The sequence below is a fragment of the Stenella coeruleoalba genome (assembly GCF_951394435.1).
Source record: "Stenella coeruleoalba genome assembly, chromosome: 18".
Taxonomy (NCBI): domain Eukaryota; kingdom Metazoa; phylum Chordata; class Mammalia; order Artiodactyla; family Delphinidae; genus Stenella; species Stenella coeruleoalba.
In genome coordinates this window covers 59,372,190-59,398,615 of record NC_137164.1, presented here as the reverse complement: position 1 = coordinate 59,398,615, position 26,426 = coordinate 59,372,190, and positions in this window count along the sequence as shown.

The following is a 26,426-nucleotide window of genomic DNA, read 5'->3' as shown; positions in this document are numbered from 1 at the left end:
CTTCACTTTAGTCTGTATGTGCCCCTAGGTCTGAAGTGGGTCTCTTGTAGACAGCATATATATGGGTCTTGTTTTTGTATCCATTCAGCCAGTCTGTTTCTTTTGGTTGGGTCATTTAATCCATTTACATTCAAGGTTATTATCAATATGTATGTTCCTATTACCATTTTCTTAATATTTTTGTGTTTGTTTTTGTGGGTCTTTTCCTTCTCTTGTGTTTCCCACCTAGAGAAGTTCCTTTAGCAATTGTTGTAAAGCTGGTTTGGTGGTGCTGAATTCTCTTAGGTTTTGCTTGTCTGAAAAACTTTTGATTTCTCTGTCGAATCTGAATGAGATCCTTGCTGGGATTCTTGGTTGTAGCTTTTTCTCTTTCATCACTTTAAGTATATCCTGCCACTCCCTTCTGGCCTGCAGAGTTTCTCCTGAAAAATCAGCTGATAACCTTATGGGGATTCCTTTGTGTGTTATTTTTTGCTTTTCCCTTGCTGCTTTTAATATTTTTTCTTTGAATTTAATTTTTGTTAGTTTGATTAATATTTGTCTTGGTGTGTTTCTCCTAGGGTTTATTTATCCTGTATGGGACTCTCTGCACTTTCTGGACTTGGGTGACTATTTTCCTTTCCCATATTAGGGAACTTTTCAACTATAATCTCTTCAAGTATTTTCTCAGACCCTTTCTTTTTCTCTTCTTCTTCTGGGAGCCATATAATTAGAATGTTGGTTCATTTAGTGTTGTCCCAGAGGTCTCTGAGATTGTCTTCAATTCTTTTCATTCTTTTTTCTTTCTCTTGCTCTTTGGCAGTTATTTCCACCATTCTGTTTTCCAGCTCACTTATTCTTTCTTCTGCCTCAGTTATTCTGTTATTGATTCCTTCTAGTGTATTTTTCATTTTAGTTATTGTGTTGTTTATCTGTGTTTGTTTGTTCTTTAGTTCTTCTAGATCTTTGTCAAACATTTCTTGTATTTTCTCAATCCATGCCTCCATTCTATTTCCAAGATTCTGGATCATCTTTACTATCATTACTCTGAATTCTTTTTCAGGTAGATTGCCTATTTCCTCTTCATTTATTTGGTCTTGTAAGGTTTTTACCTTGCTCCTTCTTCTGTGACATATTTTTTTGCCATCTCATTTTTTTTTTTTTTAATTTTTTTGATGCGTGGGATTGTGTTTCTGTCTTACTGGTTGTTTGGCCTGAGGCTTCAAGCACTGGAGTTTGTAGACTGTTGGATAGAGCTGGGTCTTGGTGCTGAGACGAGGATCTCCGGTAGACCTCACTCCAATGAGTATTCCCTGGAGTCTGAGGTTCTCTGTTAGTCCAGTGGTTTGGACTCAGAGCTCCCACTGCAGGACTTGCAGCCTGACCCCCAGCTCATGAACCAAGATCTCGCAAGCCACGTGGGATGGCAAAAAAAAAGAAAAAAAGGAGAAGAATAACAAAGAGTAAAAAATAAAATTAGACTAGGAAACTAACAGATATGTTATAAAGAATATAAAAATATATATGAAACAACAACCGGAAGGTGAAACAGAATGACAATAGTAAAAAAGAGGGAAAAAAAAGGTGGAAAAAGCCTTGGTTCTGGGGGCGGGGCTTAGACAGGGCCGGGCATTTAGGTGGTGGGTGGGGCCTATGCTTAGGACCCACAGGGCTGGAAAAGGCCCTGGGGGGTTAGGGGGTGGGGCTCATCGCAACAGAATGAGCCCAGGCAGTGCCTCTGGTCTCGGAGGGCAGGGCACCCAGCCTGGGAGCCCAGCAGGCCTCTGGGCCAAGTGGGCGGGTCAAATGCCATCCGCACCTTGGAAGGTCCTCCCATCTGCCTTTCCTGTTCTCCCCTGGCCACCCTCCTATGCCCCCAGGACCAGTGCAGCCCAGAGGGGGCCTCTGAGGGTGTAGAACCTGGCCCGAGAGCCAGGCAGCCTTCCCGGGCTATTGGGCAGGGGAAATGCTAGGCACCCTCCCCCTGATCCGAGCCCCAAGGGTCCCTCCAGGCGTGGGGACCCCTCCCCCATCTCAGCCACCCTTCAGGGGTGCTGGTCCTGTCCAGCCTCCACTTCTCCTCTCCCCTCAGTCCCTCCACATCCTACCCGGTCACTTGGGGGTTCCTCCCATCTCCTTGGGTGCTGAGGTCCCCCACCAGCGTCCAGCAGGCACCCTATTTGCGGGGAGACACGAACTCTGCATATTCACACACTGCCATCTTGACTCTGCCTCCCTCTTATGCTCTTTCTGGCAAGTGATTTCAAATCATTTTGGAGTCTTATACTATATAGAGTAGCCTGAAGTCAAACACTTGGAAGAAGAAAAAAAAAGCTTCCAAGAAATTTATCTCTGAACTCAAAGTCTGAAGGCATCTTAAACATGTATTTTCCCTCCTTTGTACTTGATGAAAATTTAAGCCTTGTACAAATTCTTTTGAAAATGAGATCATTGGCACGATTGTGGCACTGGTTAGATGTCTCCTAGTATGTAATAATTTGACTGTACTTTATAATAAATTTACTTCTGTTCATCCTGGAATAAATTTACTTCTGTTCATCCTGGAATACTTTAGAAATAATTTAAAAAATAGGAATAATCAAAATCCAAACACATTCCAATCACTCAATGACAAAAACCATGCATTGATGTATTTATTTCAAGTTATTTTTTATGTATATTTTTGTGGTGATCTTATTTACTTGTTTTATATATATATATATATATGATCCTATTAAATATATGATTTTGTAAAGGCATTTTATTTGCCTTGAAGATACAAACATCTTTATGACATCAAAAAGCACTTATTAAATCTTTATTGTACTTATGTGTACTACTAGGAATTAGAGAAAAATTAGTCAATCATCAGAAATGAGTTTTCTAGAAGCACTAAAATATGCTTACAAATATATAGGATATTTACCATAAATTAATTAGTTACTACTCTCTTGTTAGAAATATTGGATACTTATTTTCCTACTGTGAATAACTGAATTATAAGTATTTTTATCTACATATTTTATCTAAACTATTTTTTCAGGATTTAGGATTATTACACAGGAGGCATAATTATTTAGATAATTAATTGAAGGCCTCTTATATGACTAGTACCATTCTGATATACAATTTTCCTATGGTTCTGTTCTCAAGGAAATTACAATATAGTGTAAAAAAAATCTGAGCTGTGATATGTAACAGATAAAAATATTATGTATGAATGAAAATCTAGAAGAAGTACAGAAACCAAAGGAAGAAAAGCACAGCAGTGAATGTCTGAAAAAATTTTTTTTTGCTGATTCTTCATTGTAGCATTTCAAGATCCCACCAAGAGACCTAAGATCTTAAGCAATGTAAAATTTTCCTGGTAGTACAGGAAAGAGACTAAACTAAGCATGTGGCAATGAGATGTAAGCGAATGAACAGATTTAAGAGGTATTTAAGATGTAGAATCAAAATAAAATAATAAACAAACAAGACTGCTGTATGCCAAATAAGCAATGCAGGAAAAAAAGGGCAAATATCGAGAACAAGGTAACCATTATCATTTACTGCAGTTTTAATGGGAGCTGTTTATGGGCAAACAAGAAACGACATCAAAGAGGCCAGTTGGAAAATAGCAGTGGCTATTTTAAACCTTAAGAGTAGATAAGACCTTTCTGAGTGAGAGAAGAATAGTCTAGAACTGTGCTATCCCATGTAATACACTACCCATATAGTTATACGATAAAATTTAAAACAGATACTCAGTTGCACTAGTTGCAATTCAAGTGCTTAGTAGCCACACGTAGCTGGTGGCTACCATATTCATCACAGAAGGTACTATTGACAGCACTATTCTAGAAAACTATAGATTATCACTGTTGAAGATCAGCCTGGAGTGGTCAGAGAGATGGCAGGATAAAATCATCAGAGTTTGGCACTATAAAATAAAGAGAAGAAATATATCTTTTAAATGATAATCATCCATCTACCTCAAACACGTAGAACAATAATTGCTCAACATATTTTGAGAGACCCAACTACCTTTTGGGCATAGCTCAAAAGGTTTGAGACTTATGAATTGTTTGGATTTGCTAGCATATTTTGGAAGTATAACTATGTTAAGAAATGCTTTGAGGAAACAACTCTGTGGTGGCAGAAATAACCAATAAACTAAGGTTTATTGTAAGAGACTGTAATTTGACAAAGTTTAGTTTTACCACATAGATGAGAATTATGCAGGCACCGGTTTCTCAATAGAGGGGAATACAGATTCAAAACAAAGCGTGACCTCACCTGGTAGTTCCACCCAAACTACTCCAGAAACAAAAAGTGTGTGAAGGTTTCAGAAGATATTATAGACAGGTTATTGAATCTCATGCTTAGACTATCATGCCTCTCACAGGTTTGACTCAGAATTGTGGCATATTTAGAGATATTTCAGCCCAGTGTTATTTCATAATAAAGTTATAAATAAACTGGGATACTACCTAAGAAGTCTTTTATATCCTAACCAATGAAAAGGCATCCTCTGTTTCTCAAGTTAGAATCTGCTAAGCATCTTCAATTGCTTTGTTTAATGGAAGATGCTTTGTTGAGTGCTTACTCTGTGAAAGGCACTGCTCTAAGTACTTGCATGAATTAGCTACTGAGCCTCAAAGAGACATTAGACCAAATGCTCAAGCCTCACAACTATTAAAGGGCAGGATCAGTATTGAACACAAGCATCTAGCTTCCTGAACACTTACTTTTATCTACTTTGCTATGTTTCTTTTCCAGTGCACCTGGGTGACAGAGCACCTTTTGTACATGTTGGCATATTCTTCTTGGGCTCATAGAGTTTCCACTATTTTGTGGGAAAATTTTGATTTACTGGCTCACTTTTCTGAGTCACTCTGAACAAGAAATAGTTTAAAAGAGTCTATTATTTGGGGATATGTTTCCATTGACAGGTACCAAAATAAAGCCTAAAACTCTGCTGGACCATCTTCTGAGAAAATCAATGATTCAAGATGTTCTAACGAAATTTATTAAAGATACTATTATTTCTACCTACCTAACAAGAGAAAATGAAGCCTACGTATTGATTTCTACTCCATGCAAACCATGGTGCTACACACATGAGCTGCAGAACAGCTTCATGAGAGAGATTTATGAGCAAATTCTGCCGAGCAGTGTATCAGATCTCCCCAGCCACAGTAATTGTTCCACGAATGGCACATGGTTCAAGTTTGTCCAATGAGAATGAATCCTAGGAGTTTTGCAGAAAATATGAAAAAGAAATGTTCTTTACTATACTCGAGCTTGGGAGAATGTAGAGCCAAAGCTGTTGAAATGTCAGGCACATGTGGCTCAAAATGAAGCAAATGTCAAAATTAAAGGACTTCCCATTTGTGTGAAATATCTGAGTCTTTAAATAAAGCTAGGCCTTAATCCAGCTTTATTCCTGGACTTTTGAGTTGTGGGTTAATATATTCTTCTCTATCTTAAACTTATTTTAATTGAGTTCCTTTTCACTAACAAAGTCTATAACCAATGCACATGGTCTCTAAATTCCTTAAGTCTTTGCTAGCATTACTGTTGTTGATCTTGCTTTTCTTGCTGTACTCTTGCACCTTTAAATGCTTCCAATTTGAGAAGATAGTGGCTTTTTTCATGAACCTAAGCCTCTAAAACAAAGGCTCTGAGACTGTTGTAGAACTGGAATATGGATCCTCATCCTCTGTGGATGACCTATTAGTTAGAATATGCACTTGAGTCTTGAGGTACAGACTGAACTATTTGTGAGCTTGAATGCTTAGATTTAAAGTCTAAGTTATTCGTGCAGCATTGCACATAGTCTTGGAGGGCCAGGGCTTTATAACTCCTCATTCCCTAGACTCTACCCTTATCACATATTGATGAAAGTATCTCAAATCCATGTGATTCTAAACATTACCAGTTATACATAAGGAGGTGGCGGCGCATTGAAAACTTGGGATGTGAATTCAGTAGTAACGAGGGACAGAGACAGGAAAAATATATTAAAAGTTTTATAGTCTAGAAGTTGCAAATTTTTATCTAGTGCTTTGGGCCAGGGGTGAACTATGCACTGCTTTAAATTAGAAGCCCTCAATCACCCTTTTTTTTTTATACAGCTTTTTTTCTTTTTATACAGTTAGTAACTTTTTTTTTTTAAATTTTATTTATTTTTGGCTGCGTTGGGTCTTCGTTTCTGCATGAAGGCTTTCTCTAGTTGCGGCGAGCGGGGGCTACTCTTCGTTGCGGTGCATGGGCTTCTCATCACTGTGGCTTCTCTTGTTGCAGAGCATGGGCTCTAGGTGCGCAGGCTTCAATGGTGGTGGCTCGCTGGCTCCAGAGCACAGGCTTAGTAGCTGTGGCACATGGGCTTGGCTGCTCCATGGCATGTGGGATCTTCCCAGACCAGGGCTTGAACCCGTGTCCCCTGAATCGGCAGGCAGACTGTCAACCACTGTGCCACCAGGGAAGCCCTCAGGTACTTTTTAAGCACCTCTTTTGGTTATGGCTTTTTTAAGTTTTTCTGTTGCATATCAATCATCTTAAGTCTAATTTTTTGATCTTTTTTCTTCTGCTTTCTAGAAGAGCTTTTTAATATTATCTTTCACATTACTGATTACATTTTCTTCATTGTCATTTCTGTTCTTATCTACATAAAATACATTTTTAAATTTCTATCAGATTTCTATTTTTTAATACAATCGTGTTTTGTCTCATCCAGTTCCATTTTCATCAGTAGCCTTTTCATGATGTATTTATTTCCTGTTTCATGTTTTCCTAATTTTTTTGTTGAGAACAAATAGCAGATGCCTTAAAATAATGTTTCTCTGTCCATTTTTCCAAAGCATTGATGTCCTCTCAGTTTGATATGAACTGGGGAGCAATCCTACTTCAAGATCCATTAATAATTCATTTCTCTTTTTTCTCTTTAATAATTTTGAGCAGGGGACAATATATCCAGAGCCAGTGTTGCGGCTCTGGATATATTGAGCAGGGGACAATATATCCAGAGCCAGTTGCGGAGCGACTAGGCCCGTGAGCCATGGTCGCTGAGCCTGCGCGTCCGGAGCCTGTGCTCCGCAATGGGAGAGGCCACAACAGTGAGAGGCCCGTGTACCGCAAAAAAAAAAAAAAAGTACCTGAAACATAAAATGGAATGTACTTTTCTCAGCAAAGTAGGTTGGGGTGTCAGACATAATTTTTTTTTTTAAGGTTAAAAAAATAAAGGAAAGAAAAAACCTTGAATGCCCAGATTTCTACTGGAGAAAAAGAGAATTGTTATATCACTTACTGAGTTTTGAAGAAAATATTTGTGATCTAATAGTTTCTTGCCAACTTGTTCATTTCCAAAGACAATTGGAAAAAATAATCAGATATTTAAGACTCTGAGATTATAACCAAATTCTTGTTTTTTCTGAAAAAAGACATTTTCAAATCACCTGACATAAGCAATCAAATAAAATCAAGAACTCACAGTAGTGACTTTATAGCCGGTCATTCTATGTAAAAAATAAGCATAAAGTTAATATTTAAAAAGTTTTAAATATGGTGCTATGCTCTAATGAAATCTTAAAATATCACTCCAATGAAATATATGCATAATTTGTATTTTAATTATTCCCTGGCCTTTCACAACACTGAGCTTTAATATCCCATTTTCACTCCCACATGATGCTTTCCTTTATGACTTATGATGCACCTTTTGATTTCCGTAGGAAATTTAAAATAAATTTTCTAAATTTGTGGATACATAATTGTAATAACAATATTGGAATCATGTAAGGCAAATACTTATTATTGAAATACAAATCAGTTGTTAATTTGACTTGGAATTGCTTAATGAAATTGAAATGTAACATAGAGGTCATTAGTAACTGGATTGTTAAAATATGTCAAAGATTTAATGAAATAAGTAACTGATTTAAGGGTTCTGTTCTCATTGGTAGAACTGAGATCAGTACTTTTAGATTATTTAATTAATCCATTAATCTATCTTCTACAGTGCATGTTACATAGTTAACTCTCTGTTCATTTTACTAGGGTGTCTACCAGGTGACCTGATAGTTATGATTTATTTTCATTAACTGCAATAAAACACTGTTAATTGCATTATATTCATTATCTTTTAGCATCAGTATTATATGCATAATTAGTTTATGATTTTTCTTGCATAATTAAATGAACTAAGAGTTCAGATTAATTTGAAGAGGCATCATGAATCCATGTAAAAAGAATGTTGCAGGAAAAAGCCTCATAATTATAAGACTTATAAGCCTGGGCCAATCACTTAACCTCTTTTAAACTAATGTCCTTTCCACCTGTAAAATAGGTTTATGGAGATAGCTTTCTTTAATTAATGGATTTTGTCAGTATTATATATTATAATATGTATGAAATTGCTTTATGAACATAATATACTGTTATAATCATTGCACTGATATAAAATTTCAAAATGAGATTGCAGATCAAAGGCTAGTTCTGTAATTGTTGAAAAAAATTAGATGGTGAAACTCTCCTGCTGTCATTTGAGAAAGAAGAGATTGAATTTAGATATGTTGATATCCTTATATATAGGTTAATAATGTATGGAGAATACATAGAAGAAATATGGACCGAATTTGTCTATAAAGAGCCAGATAACAATATTAAAGACTTGCCAGGACAAGAGACAAATTTGAGGTATTATGTAGGTACTTATTAACCATTTAAAATATTTTAAAAATATATTTTTAACTTGTGGACCACCCAAACCAAATGGGATTGGAAGTGGGGTGGGAGCAGATTTGGTCCACAGACCATAGTTTGCCAACCCCTGGCATAGAGCAAAATTTTCTAGAATTTCAAGTTATCTCTCCAAACCTTCTTTTGAAAAGCATGCCATTGAATCTTATACTTCCCTAAAAATGATTCTTCTGCATTTACTTGATTGGCATGTGAGAAAAAGTAGTTTTGCATAATGAATACATGTGGAAATAAGGGAGATTGTAATCTTTGTTCATTTTATAATCCAAGATTTAATGAAGAAAAAAGTGTATCACAGAACATGAATTTCCCTTTGTGAAGACTTTCCAATTTAGAAGAGTCTAATTGAATAGTTGTATATGAGAAAGGTTTTCACCTCTATAACTCTTTCCAAAAGTTATTATCTAAAAGAGGTAATGAGCATTTAATTCAACTGGAAAATAAATCTGGAACTGATAAGAAGATATTTGCCTATAAATAGTAATATTTTATCTTTCTGCAATGTGAAAAACAATTCTGCCACCATATTGTTAATAGTCAAGCATTTTTGTCACCCCTACATTCAGTGTGTTATGACCCATGCATCCAGAGTAATTAAGTCCATCAGAAACAATAACTGCTGCTGACATTCTCAAAAGGAAACTTAGATTGTAATTCTCTGATGAACTGAACTGCTGAGTAGATTTTTAAGAGAGATTTTGTTCTTGTCTTAAAATTGGAGTTTTATCTTGACAGGTACTTTTAAGATTGACTGAAATAGTCTTGTTTGGTATAAAATATCTCCCATGCAAACATATGGGGGTTTAAATATTTCTTGCGTTACTATCATTATGTGGGCAATATTGCTATTGGCTCTTGCCATGCTAAGTTTCCCTCTTAGCACAAATCTCCTAACTCAGAGCACCATACATAGGAAAGTGGTATGGGATAATTCCTCCCTATAAGGATGGTAGTACTAGGGATGAGGAAACTGGCTCAAGGAATTACTCCTGTTACTTAGAGAGTGATGTGGCCTGAATTGAAAACCTCTGAAACATTAGGGCAGTAAGAGCTATCTAAATCAATATGACCTGTTTTTAAGTCCTTTAGACTATGAAATACATTGATTTTCTGTGGTCTAGGCACCATGTGAGACACTGTAAATTGCAAAGGTTGGGTATAACTCCTAACAAATTAATTTTAAAAATGGTTATCACATCCCTGCTATGTTTCAGGCACTGTGCTGGATGTATAGCGTATTTCTGTGAATCAAACAGACACACATCTCTGAGGATAAGCTGACATTCCAAATGTGGCTCAGCAGGGGTAGCCTCATCACGTGGCGATTAAGAGAACTTGGCATGCTTTTCCCTGTCTTTGACTATTCCAAGCTCTGTTTTCTGACTTCTGACTATGATTCTCCCTCCCATCTTTATTTAATCTTTTCTTGGGCTTCCCTTGACTGCTAATGCCCTCCACGATATAATGACCCTAAAGTATTACCCCTTTCCATTCTAATTTTACTAGTCACCATAATTTCCTGGTACTGGTTAAAGAGATATTAATTCCATAGTATAAATGGAATTTTCTAAACTGTGTTGCTGTTATTATCTTCCTTTTAGAACTGAGCAAAGGAAAACAGATGGAAAATGTGTCTTTGAATGTCAAGTATTATACAAAACAAACACAACGATCAGAATAACTGATCAGAGATGTGAACACACAGAAAATTTATATTTTTTATTAGTAAATATATCATCTCAAGAAAAGAAAAGAAGTTGAGCAAAAATAATCAGTTCCCCATTACTCATGGATTGAGGAGCAAATGAGTCAGAGAGAATATCGCTTTCTGTTAACTACATTGATCCTGATGAAACAATGAGAAGGAGACATTTCTGATGAGAACAGTCCAGAGGATTAATTCCCATATGATGAGATTGTGTTGATATATATCTTGACTATCTGGATAAAGTGTGAAGAAGAAATTTTCTCCATGAAATATTAAATATGTGGTTCAGAAGCATTCATATTATTGTCCAAGATGATTCATCTTTTAATATTTTTGCCAGCCACAAAATATAGCAATGGAGAAAACTTAGATTGTGATTATCTTCCCATATGGGAGCAGGTACAGAATGGTTATAATAGTAAAAAATTAAAATTAAAAAGACCACTTTTTTCCCTGTAGATTATGGGGGAAAAGGTCTAGGTTGATGTATGACTAGAAGCAGGATATACTGCTCAGAAAAATCTGAGCTTTGATGCTGCTTTTTCAGTGTTGGTGAAAACAGGAAAACTGAATTTGATTTAAAAATAAGTATAAGAAATATTGATAGAAAAGTCTTATGCAAGAAGTTCATATTTTTTAATGTAAACTAATCCAGAATTAAGATGAAATCCATTAAGTAAATGGTTTGTGCCATAATAGTCATGAAGGTTTTTAGAATTTTTTTTCTTCTTTCTTTTGTCTGTTCAGATTTAGAAAGTCCCCAACTGTGCAGTCTCACCTTTGGTGAATTAAAGTTGATCCAAATACTTTGCCACTCCTCCCATTGAAAGATGACATCTATTTCCTCTCCACTTGAAACTGAAATTGCCCTGAGATTTGCTGAACAAGTAAATGGGGCAGGATTCCCACTCTTTAACTTTAGAGAGTGAGTTTTAAGAGGTTTACAGCTTAAGTTTTCACTGCATGAATAACTTATTCTTGAAACCTAGCCACCATGGTGTGATGAAGCTCAAGCAGCCACATGGAGAGGACCACATTGAGGAGAATTGAGACACCCTCCCAACAGTCCCAACTGCACTCCAAGCTTTCATCCTTCTTAGAGAGGCCAGTTTGGATCTCCCATCAAACCTTGCACCCCAGCCAAAACCAAGCGAAGCAGAAAAAAACACATGTGCTTCCCACAGAATTATAAAGAAATAATAAATTTTTGTTTCTTTAAGGAGATAAGTTGGGGAGAGGGAGTTATTATTTGATAGCTAGACCAGAAATTGGCACCTGGGCATAAGAAGACAGCATAACAAAAGCACTGACTTTGCATGTGGGTCATAGTTGGAGGTCTGAGGAGCAGGAAAAAATTTGAAAAGGTAGTAAGGAGATTGCTATTAGAGGTTTGATAAAGTAGGAACTGAGTTATATACTGGCAGAAGAGAAAATAAGATTTAAAAATTACCTAGGGCTTCCCTGGTGGCACAGTGGTTGAGAGTCCGCCTGCCCATGCAGGGGACACGGCTTCGTGCCCCGGTCCAGGAAGATCCCACATGCCGCAGAGCGGCTGGGCCCGTGAGCCATGGCCACTCAGCCTGGGCGTCCGGAGCCTGTGCTCCACAGCGGGAGAGGCCACAACAGTGAGAGGCCCGTGTATCGCAAAAAAAAAAAAAATTACCTAGTGAACTTTTGGATCTAAGAGAATTTCCAGACCAAATGTTGGAAGCTGTCATTTGGCTTATGTTAGCTGCCTATTGTAAAGCATATTTAAAGAAGAATGATCTAAAGAAGGAATGCTAAGTTTCAGAAGACTCTACAGAAAATTTTTCCATCCCAAGACTTATATAGTTGGAAAATAAGACTATTTTTTATCCTCAGGTTTTCCATCTAGCAAAATATACTAGAAGTATGAAACTGCCTCAAGGAAAATATAAACACAGAGTGCTGCCAGTTAAAGAAATACTCAAGGTCAAAATGAAGTCAAGTGTGGGATATACAACCCTTCATAACAAATGCAGAAATATTTATTGTGGTGGTACATTCCAGAACCTCTTTATTATATTGATTAGCTTCTAAAGTTCTTAAGGGTATGTTTGTTTCACACACTCATTCATATAGACAAAAAAAAAAAAAAATTCTGTGAATCTAAATGGCATTGTCTCACAGCTCCTAATTCTTAGGCTAAAGCAGAGAAATGCTTAATCCACAGAGATTTGTGCATGTGATATTTCTGTAAGTAAGTGGATTTAAAAGTTGATACATAGGAAGCCTATACAGTTTTTAGAGGAACTGTAACATCTTCAGTAGAGAAAGACAGTAGTGAAAAGTGAAAACAGGTCTTCTGGCTTCAAATTTTAATGGGCAAGACACAGACTGACAAACACAGAACATTTTCTGTCTAAAAGAAGAGTGAGTCAGAAGGAAGAACCAAGAACCCAGAGGGTAGAGCCAAGAGTCACAGATAGTCATTGCCACGGAGATGAATCAATACCTAATCAGGAAACATTTTCTGCCTCTGGTTAATTGTCGTACGGTTGGGCAGAAAAATTATTATGTACCAGTGTCATCTTTGTAGCTCCTAGTCTTTTCCATTTTTGAATAGGCATTTATATTGTGGTTATCCTGTGCCTGTTTCACTACTGTGTTTGACGTGTGGGGAAAAGATACAAGGCCTCTAAATTCACAGGTTGCTAGATCCACGGAAACACACACAAACAGCCTCATTTGCACCTGTACATGATTTAGGTGATAAGATCCATGAACTCAGGCCTCATCCTAGAGCCTTAATGAATCAGTATTTGGAAGGATCTTGGAAAGGAATAAAAGTATTTTGCATGTGAGTGAAATATAAATAATTAGTCCCTGAGAGTAGACTCTGGTAAAATAAAGATGGTGACATATTCTTTGCCACTCTTCCCACAGAGCTGTGGTATCTACTTTTCCTCCTGTTTAAACTGAGCTGCCCCTGTGACTCATTTTGACTCACAGAATGAAGAAGCAATGTTGTTTAACTTTCAAGGCTAGGCGTTATGATGTCCACAAATCTACATTCAGCACTCAGAATACTTCTCTGAAATCATCCAGGATGCCCTGAGGAACTACACACAGCTACATGGAGAGACCTAGTTCCTGGGCAGCACACTGCACCACACTGCCAGGCATGCAAGTCATGACATCCCTCTCTGTGTGTAAGACAAAGTAAAGCAGAAGAGCCAAGAGGTCAACTCACTGGATCATAAAATTTATTCTTATTTTGAATGCCTACGTTTTGAAGTGGTTTGTTACAAAGTGATAGATAACTGAAATAAGGACCAAGATAATTTGCATTAAAATACAATAGAATTTAAGTAATTTACATTTAAATAATGACATCCAAAATATGCTTCATTTCCTCTTGCTCTCAGGAACCATGATTATTTCTGATAATTCTGACTAAATGAAATCAGTAAATTAATATAAACTTACAGGGCTGTGTGTGCATGTGTGTGTGTGCGTATGTGTGTGTGTGTGTATGTGCATGCCTCATGCACAGGTGTGTGTGTCTTCTCTTTCTGCCGATTCACAAGCTGTATTTATTTAATATGTGTTCATATCAGTATGTCCACATATGAGTGTTGGAGATTATTAGAATAAACTACAAGTGATTCCCCAGGGATAATATTCCTCCTCTAATCTCTTGTATCTTTTTCCTAACTATCTCTTCTAGGGAAACATGTTTTCGTCCTGTTTTCCCAATCATGGCTCTCTTAATTTGTCCCAACATACTTCAGATAATGTCTCCTCTTCTATCCTTTTTCTCTATGAAAGTGATACACGATATTACTTTCCATGTACTTAAACTTTATAAAGTGTATTATATTAAATAAATTCTTTGGTAATTGCTTTCTTGCTCAATATTGTATTTGTGAGATTCATCTACAAATAACGATAACTGTTTCTTTCACTTTCAAAGCTGAGAAAATGATATGCGTTATTTATCAGTTCTCTACTTGAAAGAATAAAGATTATTTTCAAATTGTTCTATTATAAACAATGTGAAGATTCCTACTGTTTATTCCTCCTAGTGCTCATATGGGAAAGCTTTTCTAGTGTCTATTCACAGAACTAGAATCCCAGGCTTTAATTTATGCACATTTTCAATTAATAGATAATGCCAGATTGTTCTCCGAAGTTTCTGTACCTATTCACACTTGCAACAGAAAGATATGAGTGTTCTTTGTTCTGCGTATCTTCATCAAACAGTGGTATTGTCAGATTTTATAGTTTTTGTCCATCTGGTGTCTAGGAAATGTGTCTTACTGTTTTATTATATTTCCTTGATACACGCACATGCATTTGTTTGTATTTTAATATATATAGGGTACATTTACATGTGTGTATGTGTGTGTGTTTGTATGTGTATACGGTAAAATAAAAGCAAAAGAATTGGACTAAAAAGCATGAAGTTCAAGTGAGTGTTTACCTGTGATGGAGATGGAGGAGTATAACACTGGAAATAGGGTGTTTGGAGAATTTATACATATATGGGTAATATTTTGTTTCTATTTAAGTAGATATCTAAGGGCATACAGTAGCATTACATTATGAATACAAAGTGTTACATCAATTTTATACTTTTTAATAGTCTGAAATATTTAAAATTTTACTTTTATAAAAACAATATGTGCATGATCACTATGGCAGACACACTTGGCCACGCTTGCCTAGGTCTCACCACAGAAATTGCCACGAGTCAGATCATTTCTTTTCCAGGCTCTCTTGCTGCCATAGAGGGTCACATAGCCATGATGTGGCACTATAGGCATAAGAAGTCCTCTGGGAGAGTCTAGAAGATAGTTTCTTTGCTAATGAAATAAATGAGCCATGGAGATAGGTTTATTGTCATCTGGCTGGCTTTCCTACTTCCTGGCTGTGAATATAGTTGTGATACTTAGAGACGTAAGAGCCATCTTCCTATCAAAGGAAAAAACTCAACATTGTGAGAATTCTAGAGATGAAGAAAAGTTTGCAGTAATATATTGAACAACCCCTGGATCATCAATTTTTGATCTTTTGTTTTCTTATTGATTACAAAATCATAATTATTTTGAGTTTTTGTTCTTATAGTTGAATGCTTTTTAATTTATGAACCATTAAAAAACTTGGAATAGTTAGAATATTACAAAGAAAATAAATATTAAATATAATCTTACAACATAGCTCTATATACAGCTTGCCAATATAGGTTATTTCTCTTAGGTTTACCTTAGTTGCTCTGACCTCTCTCCCACTTTTTCTTTTCTTAGAAGATCTTATGTGGAGTCCTCTCTCTACAGGGAATTTAAATCACCCATACCAAAAGCAGCGTCATACGTTATTGCAGTCAAATGCTCTACCACTGAGCTATACCCCCCAGAAGCAGCATTATACATTATGATGCTTATGTGAAAACTGGCTCAGACTTGTTTAGGAAGCCTAAGAGATTTATTAACAACCTTCTACATGTGGGCACACACAGTTACACATAAATGTCACAACCCATTAACTGAGCATTTCTAAGTTAACCTGTATTGGATTTAATTTCTGATAAGTTTCTTTCCACAGGCATATGTTGCTATTCTGGTGTCAGTAGATTCCTTCACTAGCGGACATACAACAAACCTCTCCTCCTATAGCAACCCCCTTTACTCTTCCAGCCAAATACACCTACACCTATTAATCCCTCAACATTTCTTATCTGAGGTCTACCCAGCCACCAGATTTTTGGTATCAGCCCCAAGTTTTAATCAATTTGAAGAATACTCTTAAAAATTTTTTTACGTGTTCTTTTTTGGTCATTAACCACAACACACAATCTAACAGCTAAAGAGAAGTGTCAACATACTATCATGATTGTATTGCAACACAGCCATTGATATATTGTTCAGTCAGCTCTACTGACCTCCTCGTGACCAGTCATGATCTGAATAAGCTATAATTCATGCAGGAGCAATTCCATGACACCTTCCAGCATACGAAGACCTCCTTTTATTCTACTTGTGCCCACCGGGATTTCTTTTTTAAGTACTACTTCCAACTCTGGGTTATGCGCTGCAATATTACTCGTCAATTTACTGCTCATTTTTCAATGCCCCTGAACATGTAAATGTTTCCTGTCTGTCAAACTCAGGGAAACATTGTCCCTCTTTCATCAGAAGAGAGTTTTGAATATGGCCTGAGAGGCGATCTATAGACTTGGCTGTGGGTGTTCCATAAAATACATCTTCTCCTTAAATCTTATTACCTCAGGAGAATTTATTCTAGATTCAACTTCCTAAATCCATTTATTTTATTACTTTTTTCCCTCTACACACTTTAAATTCCAGATTTTAACCATTATCATTATTATTATTTTGATAAGGCTGATGGTTGTTCACTTAGATAGGTATCATATAGTTCCTAATTTCAGGAGTGTCCTTTTCTAGACTTTTTTATACCCAGTTGTCATGAATTATCACTGACATTTCCCCATGCATATTCCAGCTTCTGAACTCTCAGGCTGGACTGAACTGATTTTCTTGATCACTCAGATATGACATAATATTTTTAGCCATTTATAGTTTGGTCATTCTCACATTTTCATTATTTGATTGGTAGAATTCATAAGAGAAACAGAAAACACTCTAACTATTTTAATAGGGGGACTTAAGAACTGAAAGAATTATTTGAAAGACTGGAAGATTCAGTTCTAATACAGACCTCTTTGAGTGGTCACTTCACAACTGATCCGCTAGGGGAACAACTTGCTTCCAAGCTCTACTGGAACTAAGTCAACATCAAGAAGCCATAGTGCAACTACCTCTCGTACTCATAAGGCTAGAGAATGGACATCCAAAGCCACTGGCCACATTAAAATGCTGGAACAGTTGCAACTGCCTCTTGACACAAGGGACTGGAGAATGGACATGACATTGGAATGCTTCCACAGGAAACTTTCATCTCTCTAAGAAAAGCTAAAATAGAGGATGAAACCCCACTTCCACCTTCCAAATATCTCAAGACTGCATCTAATTCATATTTGAATTAGATGGACTTAATTCTTATTTGAAACTCTGGTTAGCGAGGAAATTATAATGTTCAATAATAATTCAAAATTGCAGGATGGATGAATCACATATGAGACACCCAAACAAAAGTATTTCCACAGGTATTTATGCTTAGTGTGTTTTTTAAAAATAATAAATAGTATATAGCAGCTCTAAAAGTATCATTTTTTTAATAGGACTATTGCCAGACACTTCTGATTGTCATTTACATCAGACTTCCCTAAAAGTACGCTTTTGGTTTCAAAAAAGAGTAAGCTGGTTGCCAGAGTCACCAATGAGCTCAAATTTGGATGGAATAAGTATAAGTAACAACTGTGTATGTAAGATGTTGAAAGAATGTACTGAATAAAATAAAATTAAAATGAATGGTGAAATTTGAAGCTATTAGCTGATTTTTAATATTGCCATCATTACCTTATTTTTCTCAAATTGTCAGTGGAATTCATCATTTCAGGAGATATTTATTTACACAATCGTAGGGAGACAAAATTTTTTTGTATATGACATAAAACATACAACTGAGTTTCTAAATAGATTTTGAATCCCACAGAAGAGATAATCTTGAAACTCGAGGTATTATTGATTTGCCAGATAGTAGTCATTTCATTATACCCGTATTACATATTATTTCCAGAAATATTTAAGTGGTTCTCTGAAAATAGTGGTAAAATAACATGTACACAATGGCCTTAGACAATTTCAAACCTAACTTACCGTCAGTGAGTTTTTAAGTCATTAAGCAAAATGACTGTCATTTTAATTATTGCAAAGTTATAGCTAAAGACAAGTGATCAATAAAAGCATTTTCAAGCATGTTTTATTCATCCTTAATCAAAATGTTTTATTGTTTGAAATATTAGGTCTGCTATTTGTAAAATAAACAAATTATCTAATTTGGATTTAATTACATATTGCTTTCTTATATACTGCTTCATTTCTTATCTTGCTATGGGTAATAAATTTATACACACATTCTTACAATTATAACCAATGCAAAAAAATAGACAATGAGAAGAAAAAATGCTAGTGACTATAGATTTGTACAAGTGATTGAAAAGTTATGATTCATAATGACTTGGAAAATTCATGAGTAGTAATTTAATCAAACGTTATTGATGACATAACTGTGTGCTCAGTTAACTTCCAAAATACGCATAAAAATCTGTTTGCTTTGGACACTTGTGATTTGTTATCTTAACCAACACATGATTCTGACTCAACTTTTCTGTCATAAGAGAAAAGAAAAATGGAGGTCTCACCAATGATCAATTCAAAATAATCGCAATTACTTTTATAAAATGTTCAACAATATTGATGTAATTTCCAAAACCTAAGTGTAATTACCTTTGTCTTTCAGGTTTATGGTATATTCATTTTGGATATTGCTCTCAGTTCTCAAAAATTAGAGCCTTTAAATGCTAATTTAATAAATTTCTTAGCTCATTATATACATTGTTCCATATTGTTAAATATGGATAAATAAATTTGGTTTTCTTTTGTACACTCAGTAGTGGACTTATGTTATTAGCTGCTTGTTCACCCATGGTTTTGAGGGTATAGGTAGAAGAGTGAACTTATCTCCCTATTCTGAGACTCAGTTGTAAGAGTTTATGACAAATAACACGAGATTCCTATTATTACATTTCTTAAGGACAAATTCAATCAACTTTCTCAACTAGAAACTGTGTAACAAATCTCACTAGGGTTATCAGTAACAAATCTCACTAGGGTTATTCAGAGAACAGGCATCAGCCACAAACCGTGCCCAGAAATGCTCTCCCCAGCCCACTCACACGTCAGTGTGAATTCAGAGAACAGATTACACCTCTGGGCTCTTATAAGGTAATTCATTTATGATGGGATTTACCTCAGAATCACGTGTCCTTTGCCATGTTTTTACCTTTTTTTTTTTCACCTTGAAAATGTTCAAACATTTTGAATCTAAAAAGAAAAGTCTTTTGTTTGCCTTTTAAAAATTATTACTAGGGAGTTTAGCGACCACTGGTAACTGCAAATAGAAGTGAAGGGGCTAGCAATACATCTCATCACCGACCAAACAGGATGCAATCTCCAGAAGCTTCTTTGAAAAGCTCCCCATTCCAAAAAATGAATTTAAGTGCACTCTTCCCTACATAACATGGGTGAATAACTAAAAGATTCTATGTTGATGGGTTTGCCCAGAGTAATATGCTATCTATACTTCCTGATTCCAAACTAATTGGGGAAGTTTAAAATAGAAATTCCCATACATATAACAGATTCTCTATATATCATATCATATCATATTGTATATATGGCATATATATGGTATATGTTTTATATTTTTAATATTATAAATGTATTTGTGTGTATATCTACATCTAGCTATACTACATATCTATACCTATATATACAGATTTCTCTCATTTAGAATGTTGAATTTAACTTGCATATAAACACCAATAGCATTGTCTTAATTCAGGAGTCAGGACATTTCTTATTCTCAAAATAAATTTAAGCTCACTATTATTCAACATAGTTTTGGAAGTCCTAGCCATGGCAATCAGAGAAGGAAAAGAAATAAAAGGAATACAAATTGGAAAATAAGAAGTAAAACTGTCACTGTTTGCAGATGACATGATACTACACATAGAGAATCCTAAAGATGCTACCTGAAAACTACTGGAGCTAATCAATGAATTTGGTAAAGTTGCAGGATACAAAATTAGTGCACAGAAATCTCAGGCATTCCTATACACTAACAATGAAAGATCAGAAAGAGAAATTAAGGAAACAATTCCATTCACCATTGCAACAAAAAGAATAAAATACCTCGGAATAAACCTACTTAAGGAGGTTATACTGAGAAAACTACAAGACACTGATGAAAGAAATTAAAGATGACACAAACAGATGAAGAGATATACCATGTTCTTGGATTGGGAGAATCAATATTGTGAAAATGACTATACTACCCAAAACAATCTATAGATTCAATGCAATCCCTATCAAATTACCAATGGCATTTTTTATAAAACTAGAACAAAAAATCTCAAAATTTGTATGGAGACACAAAAGACCTCGAATAGCCAAAGTGATCTTGAGGGGAAAAAAAGGAGCTGGAGAAATCAGACACCATGACTTCAGACTATACTACAAAGCTACAGTAATCAAGAGAGTATGGTACTGGCACAAAGACAGAAATATAGATCAATGGAACAGGATAGAAAGCCCAGAGATAAGTCCACGCACCTATGGTCAACTAATCTATGACAAAGGAGGCAAGGATATACAATGGAGAAAAGACAGTCTCTTTAATAAGTGGTGCTGGGAAAACTGGACAGCTACATGTAAAAGAATGAAATTAGAACACTCCCTAACACCATACACAAAAATAAACTCAAAACGGATTAGAGTTTCAAAAAATGGGCAGAAGATCTAAACAGACATCTCTTCAAAGAAGACATACAGATGGCCAAGGGGCACATAAAAAGATGCTCAACATCACTAATTATTAGAGAAATAAAATAAAAACTACAATGAGGTATAACCTCACACCAGTTAGAATGGCATCATCAGAAAATTCTATAAACAACAAATGCCGGAGAGGGTGTGGAGAAAAGGGAACCCTCTTGCACTGTTGGTGGGAATGTAAATTGATACAGCCACTGTGAAGAACAGTATGGAGGTTCCTTAAAAAACTAAAAATAGAATTACCATATGATCCAGCAATTCCACTAGTAGGCATATACCCAGAGAAAACCATAATTCAAAAATACACATGCACCCTAATGTTCACTGCAGCACTATTTACAATAGCCAGGTCATGGAAACAACCTAAATGCCCATCAACAGACAAATGGATAAAGAAAATTTGGTACATATATACAATGGAATATTACTCAGCCATAAAAAGGAACGAAATTGGGTCATTTGTAGAGATGTGGATGGACCTAGAGACTGTCATACAGAGTGAAGTAAGTCAGAAAGAGGAAAACAAATACCGTATGTTAATGCATATATGTGGAATCTAGAAAAATGGTACAGGTGAACTGGTTGCAAGGCAGAAACAGAGACAGAGATGTGGAGAACAAATGTATGGACACCAAGGGGAAAGTGGGGGGTGGTAGTGGTGGTGGTGGTGGTGGCATGAATTGGGAGATTGGAATTGACATATATACACTAATATGTATAAAATGATAACTAATAAGAACTTTCTGTATAATAAATAAATTAAATTAAAAACATAAAAATAAATGTAAGCTTTATTTCCTTAAGGAAACTGTGAGAAGATAATAGCAGAAAGCTAGATGCAAACTGTTACTGATTACTGAGAGACATCCAAATTAGCTATAACATAATTTCCTACTGACAACCACATCAGTATGGAAGACGTTAGATATCTGTGGACAGGGGATATTTCTGTATGAATATTGCTGAAAGATTCAAAAAAAGTTTATTCTTTATTCCTTTTTAGCACTTCCCTCCCACATGAATAAAATGATCTATGTTAATTATAATAATATTGAATAAAAGTTTTTAAAAAGTCAACAACTGAGAAATATACTACTAAAATTATTTTAGGTTATGCTAAAGAAAAAAGTCCTGTTAGCTGCCAGGTAGAGTATGTCACTACATTTTGGAACAGGAAAAACAGACAAGTTTGAGACAACTCCCCAAAGGGCCACTAAACTTGGTGAAAATACATACAGAACTTGTCATCAAGCAACAAATTCCACACTCCATATTCCTCAACCACTGGACCAGACTGACAAGCCGTGACCCAACCTGGGATGAGGAAGTCCAGCCAGGTATCTCTTCTCCCATAAGCTTTCTGCCCCAACTCTTGCTGGATAAGTGACTCCTGCCCAAATTGCAACCTCTGCACTGGGACAGGCTTGGTACCTGGATTAGAGATGGGAGACAGGTTTGATCCTGCAAAGTCACCCACTGAATAAAGACATGGACAGCTGCTGCCATGTCTCTCCCTGAGATAACATGGGGCATACTTGCTTGACCCCAACCCTCTCCACACCAGGCCTCTGTTAGGGATGGGTGAGCTGTAGTAACTAGACAGAAGTGGGGAGGGGGAAACTGGGGAAGGACTCAGGTGGCAGAGGCAGAGGCACCAATGGTACAGAATACATCTCATGGAGGCAAGGAGGTGGTGAGAGGGAGACCATTTGTTAGCCATGTTCCAAGATAAGCTTATTAAGAATTTCAAGACAGCAGAGCATTAATCTCTAAAAGCAAGTTCCCTCTGTGCAAGTGGTCTTATGTAATAGCACTGGTCCTAAACCCATGAAGCTGGCTCTGTTTTTAGTGAAAATTTAGAAACTAACACCTTAATATAGTGGACTGGGACCCACTTGTTATTCCTGTGATGTGACCATTCTGTGTTATCGATGGGTTTTTAATTTTAGTTCCATTAATTTAGCTCCTCTAAATCAAACTCCAAACTCTGTCTCCCCTTCTGTGGGTAGCAGCTGAAATAAATGGTCAGCTCCCTGAGACTTCCAGATGTTGCTTTACATTGGGCTCCTTAAGTCCCGCCTGCAACTTGTATAATCTCATGGTCATACAGGAAATTAAAGAGCACTTATAGAAGAATTTGAAAGTTCTTTCCAGTGTAACCTTTCCAGTTTGAATTTCCAGAGTATGCCAGTCATCTTGGACTCTAAATTTTGCCTCCTTAGCACTATAAATTAGTGACTTTCTGCTTCACTTCCAACTGCCTCATGATTTGAGCACTCCAGTAAGTGTGGTGTGTTACTTTATTTTTGAGAGGTAAATTGACTTGCATTTTAAAAAATTAATTTGATCAGGATATAGTGCCTTTAAAGAGTTGGGCTGTTCTTTCTTGGTTTAACTTATAATATTTTGTATCTGTTCGAAGGTTAGTTCAATATAAATTAATCCGCCTTTAACAGAACTGAGACTTCATTTGATACTTTAGCCAATGAAATTCAACAAGTAATCTTCTTGGGGGGCTTCTTAAATGTCCATGGTTTTCCATAAAAAAGGACAGATAATACTGGTGATGACCTTTCCATTTTTTCTTTATCCCTAAATCTCAGACAATATTCCTAGAGCTGGGGTGGTTAATTCATGCCCAAAGAGCTATAAGCATGAGTTCAAAAAAGCCAACATACTAAGGATGGCAGGAAAGAATGATAAAAATACCTTAGGTTTTTCAGAGCTTTTTTGACACTCTAGCCCTTAAGAGCTTAATGCCAGACTTATGAGGTGATAAAAATATATTGATATGTTTTGAGTCACAATTTTTTGCTTTTGTGTCACTTGCAGATACACTATCCTTGATGGATCCAACTATTCTCTGAAAGACTGTCACAGGATGCCAAACACTCAGAAGGATTAGAATAATTTGTTGATAATTACGTTTTAAATGGCTACTGTCTCATATTTCTTGATAATGCTCCTTTTTTCCTCTGCTTCAATTCCACTACTGCTGTAATCACATATTCTAGATGTCTATGTTGTTATCAAGTTATGGTACTGAAGTCAGAATCTAATTGCTCTTCTGGAGTATCTTTTGTGTATATGTATATATATATATATATATATATATATATATATATATACACACACACACACACACACGAAAATGATAGGAGATATATATATATATATATAAATCTTATCATTTTTGTTTCTTTGGAGAACATAGATAGATAGATAGATAGACAGATAGATAGATTTATTTTAAGAAATTGGTTCACATGACTGTGGGAGCTGGCAAGTTTGAAATCTGTAGGAGAGGATGGTAGGCTGGAAATTCTTACCAGAGTTAATGCTGTAGTCACGAGTCTGAGGTCCATCTGAAGGCAGAATTCCTTCCTCTTCAAGAGACATTGTGCTTGTCTTTTAAAGACTTCAACTTATTGGGTGAGGCCCACCCACATTATAGAAGGTAATCTGATTTATTCAAAATCTACTAATTTAAATGTTAATCACATCTAAAAATTATCTTCACAGCAACATCTAGACTGTCGTTTGACTAAACAGCTGGGCACCATGGGTTTTTAATTTTAGTTCCATTAATACAGCTCCTCTAAATCAAACTCCAAACTCTGTCTCGCCTTCTGTGGGTAGCAGCTGAAATAAATGGTCAGCTCCCTGAGTCTTCACCATGGACTAGCCAACTTGCTGAGTTCTAAATAAAGTTAAACATGTGTGTGTGTGTATTTTGGTAAATCTATAGAGTTTACTGATTTCACAAGTATAATACAATATCACAAATGATTACAAACCAGGCTAATTTTGATCTTAATATCTTGTTATTTTCATATATGAACAATAACTGGATATGGCACATAATGCATTTAAGAGTATTACTTTTATGTGGTAACTTGGCTGAGCCATGGTACCCAGATGTGGTCAGATACTATTATGGATGTTTCTGTAGAGTATTTTTAGATGATATTAACAGTTAAATCAGTGGGCTTTGAGTAAAGCAGATTGCCCTTCATAGTGTGAGAGGGCTTTATACAACCAATTGAAGGCCAGAATAGAATAAATAATGACATTCCTGGAGCAAGAAGGAATTCTGTCAGCAAAGGAACTTTGGACTTGAACTGTAGCATGACTCTTCCCTGGTCTCCAACTGGCTCACAGATTTTGGACATGCTGGGTTCCATAACTGAATGAGCCAATCCCTTAAAATAAATCTCCATATGTATCTCCTATTGGTTCTTTTTCTCTGGAGAACCTGGACTAATACAGCATTTCTTCAATCACAGAGTTATTGATGCATTAATATCTGTCATGTGAGTAGTTAGAAAACAGAAAACATACACATGTAGATTAAAAGTTGTTCATGTTTTCATTATTATGGTTATTAGTTTATATCATTACACATAATTCATTGAATTTCAAAAGAAAACTTGCTCTTTATGGTTAAAACTTCTTTTTCTTTTTAAAATGTGCTTAGTTCCTTTGATATAAAAATTTTTTTAAGTTTTGTCATTTCATTCAATTGTTATCTTCTTTCATTGTATTTTTGTTTGTTGTTTCAATTTGACTTCTTATTTTTGCATTGGAAGCATTACTCTCCCTTTTACAATCAGAAATTTTTTTTTTCTCGAGTTCATCATTATTTTTTCTCAAACTCAGTACTGCCTTTAAATTCTGGGAAGAAGAGACTCTTCCCTAGGTTCCAACATTTAAAAGGTCATGCATCAGACAAATATTGTTCAGGCCCAGAAGAATGCTTCTCCAACATCCCTTAGAGAAGGCAAATGAGGAGTAATACCTTGAAGGCTTCTGTGATGTGCTGCTGTCAATATCAGAACAGACACTGCTTAGAAGAGTGTTATGTATTTGAGCAGTGGAAGGATTTAGATAAACACATGACAATCTATTAAAATGACAAATTTTTACTTCCAGATGACAGGAATGCAATAAACCCTCACATAACATAGAATTATTTCTCTGTATTTCTCATCATTTATTTTATTACTCCCTTCCATGTTTTAATACTTGGTTTTGGAGGTGTTATTAATACTAATATTTCACAACAGTTCCAAATCTTGCATAAAAAAAATTGATGACTCTAAGTGAAGGGCATGTGCATAATAACTGCACTTTCACATTTTTGTAATTTTTAAATTTTTCACAAGAAAAAAAAGAAAGTGCTGAATATTATATCTGGCATGCTCCTTTTTTTGTGTGTAAGAAAGGTATCTAAGAACCTATGTTTGTATTTTCTTGTATTTGCAAAAAAAGTGGAAGTGTACACAATAATTAAAGACAATATTGATGGAGTTGTGAGAAATAGGTGAGAAGAGGTGAAGCAAGAAGGAGACTTCTTTTTGGAAACTGTTTAATATATTTTTAAATTTTGAAAACAAATAAATATATGAATATATTTCTTATTAAATTATTGAATTAAAAATAATAAGATTATCAAGTGACCAACTGCCTCGAAGTAGCCTGGCACACCTCTATGG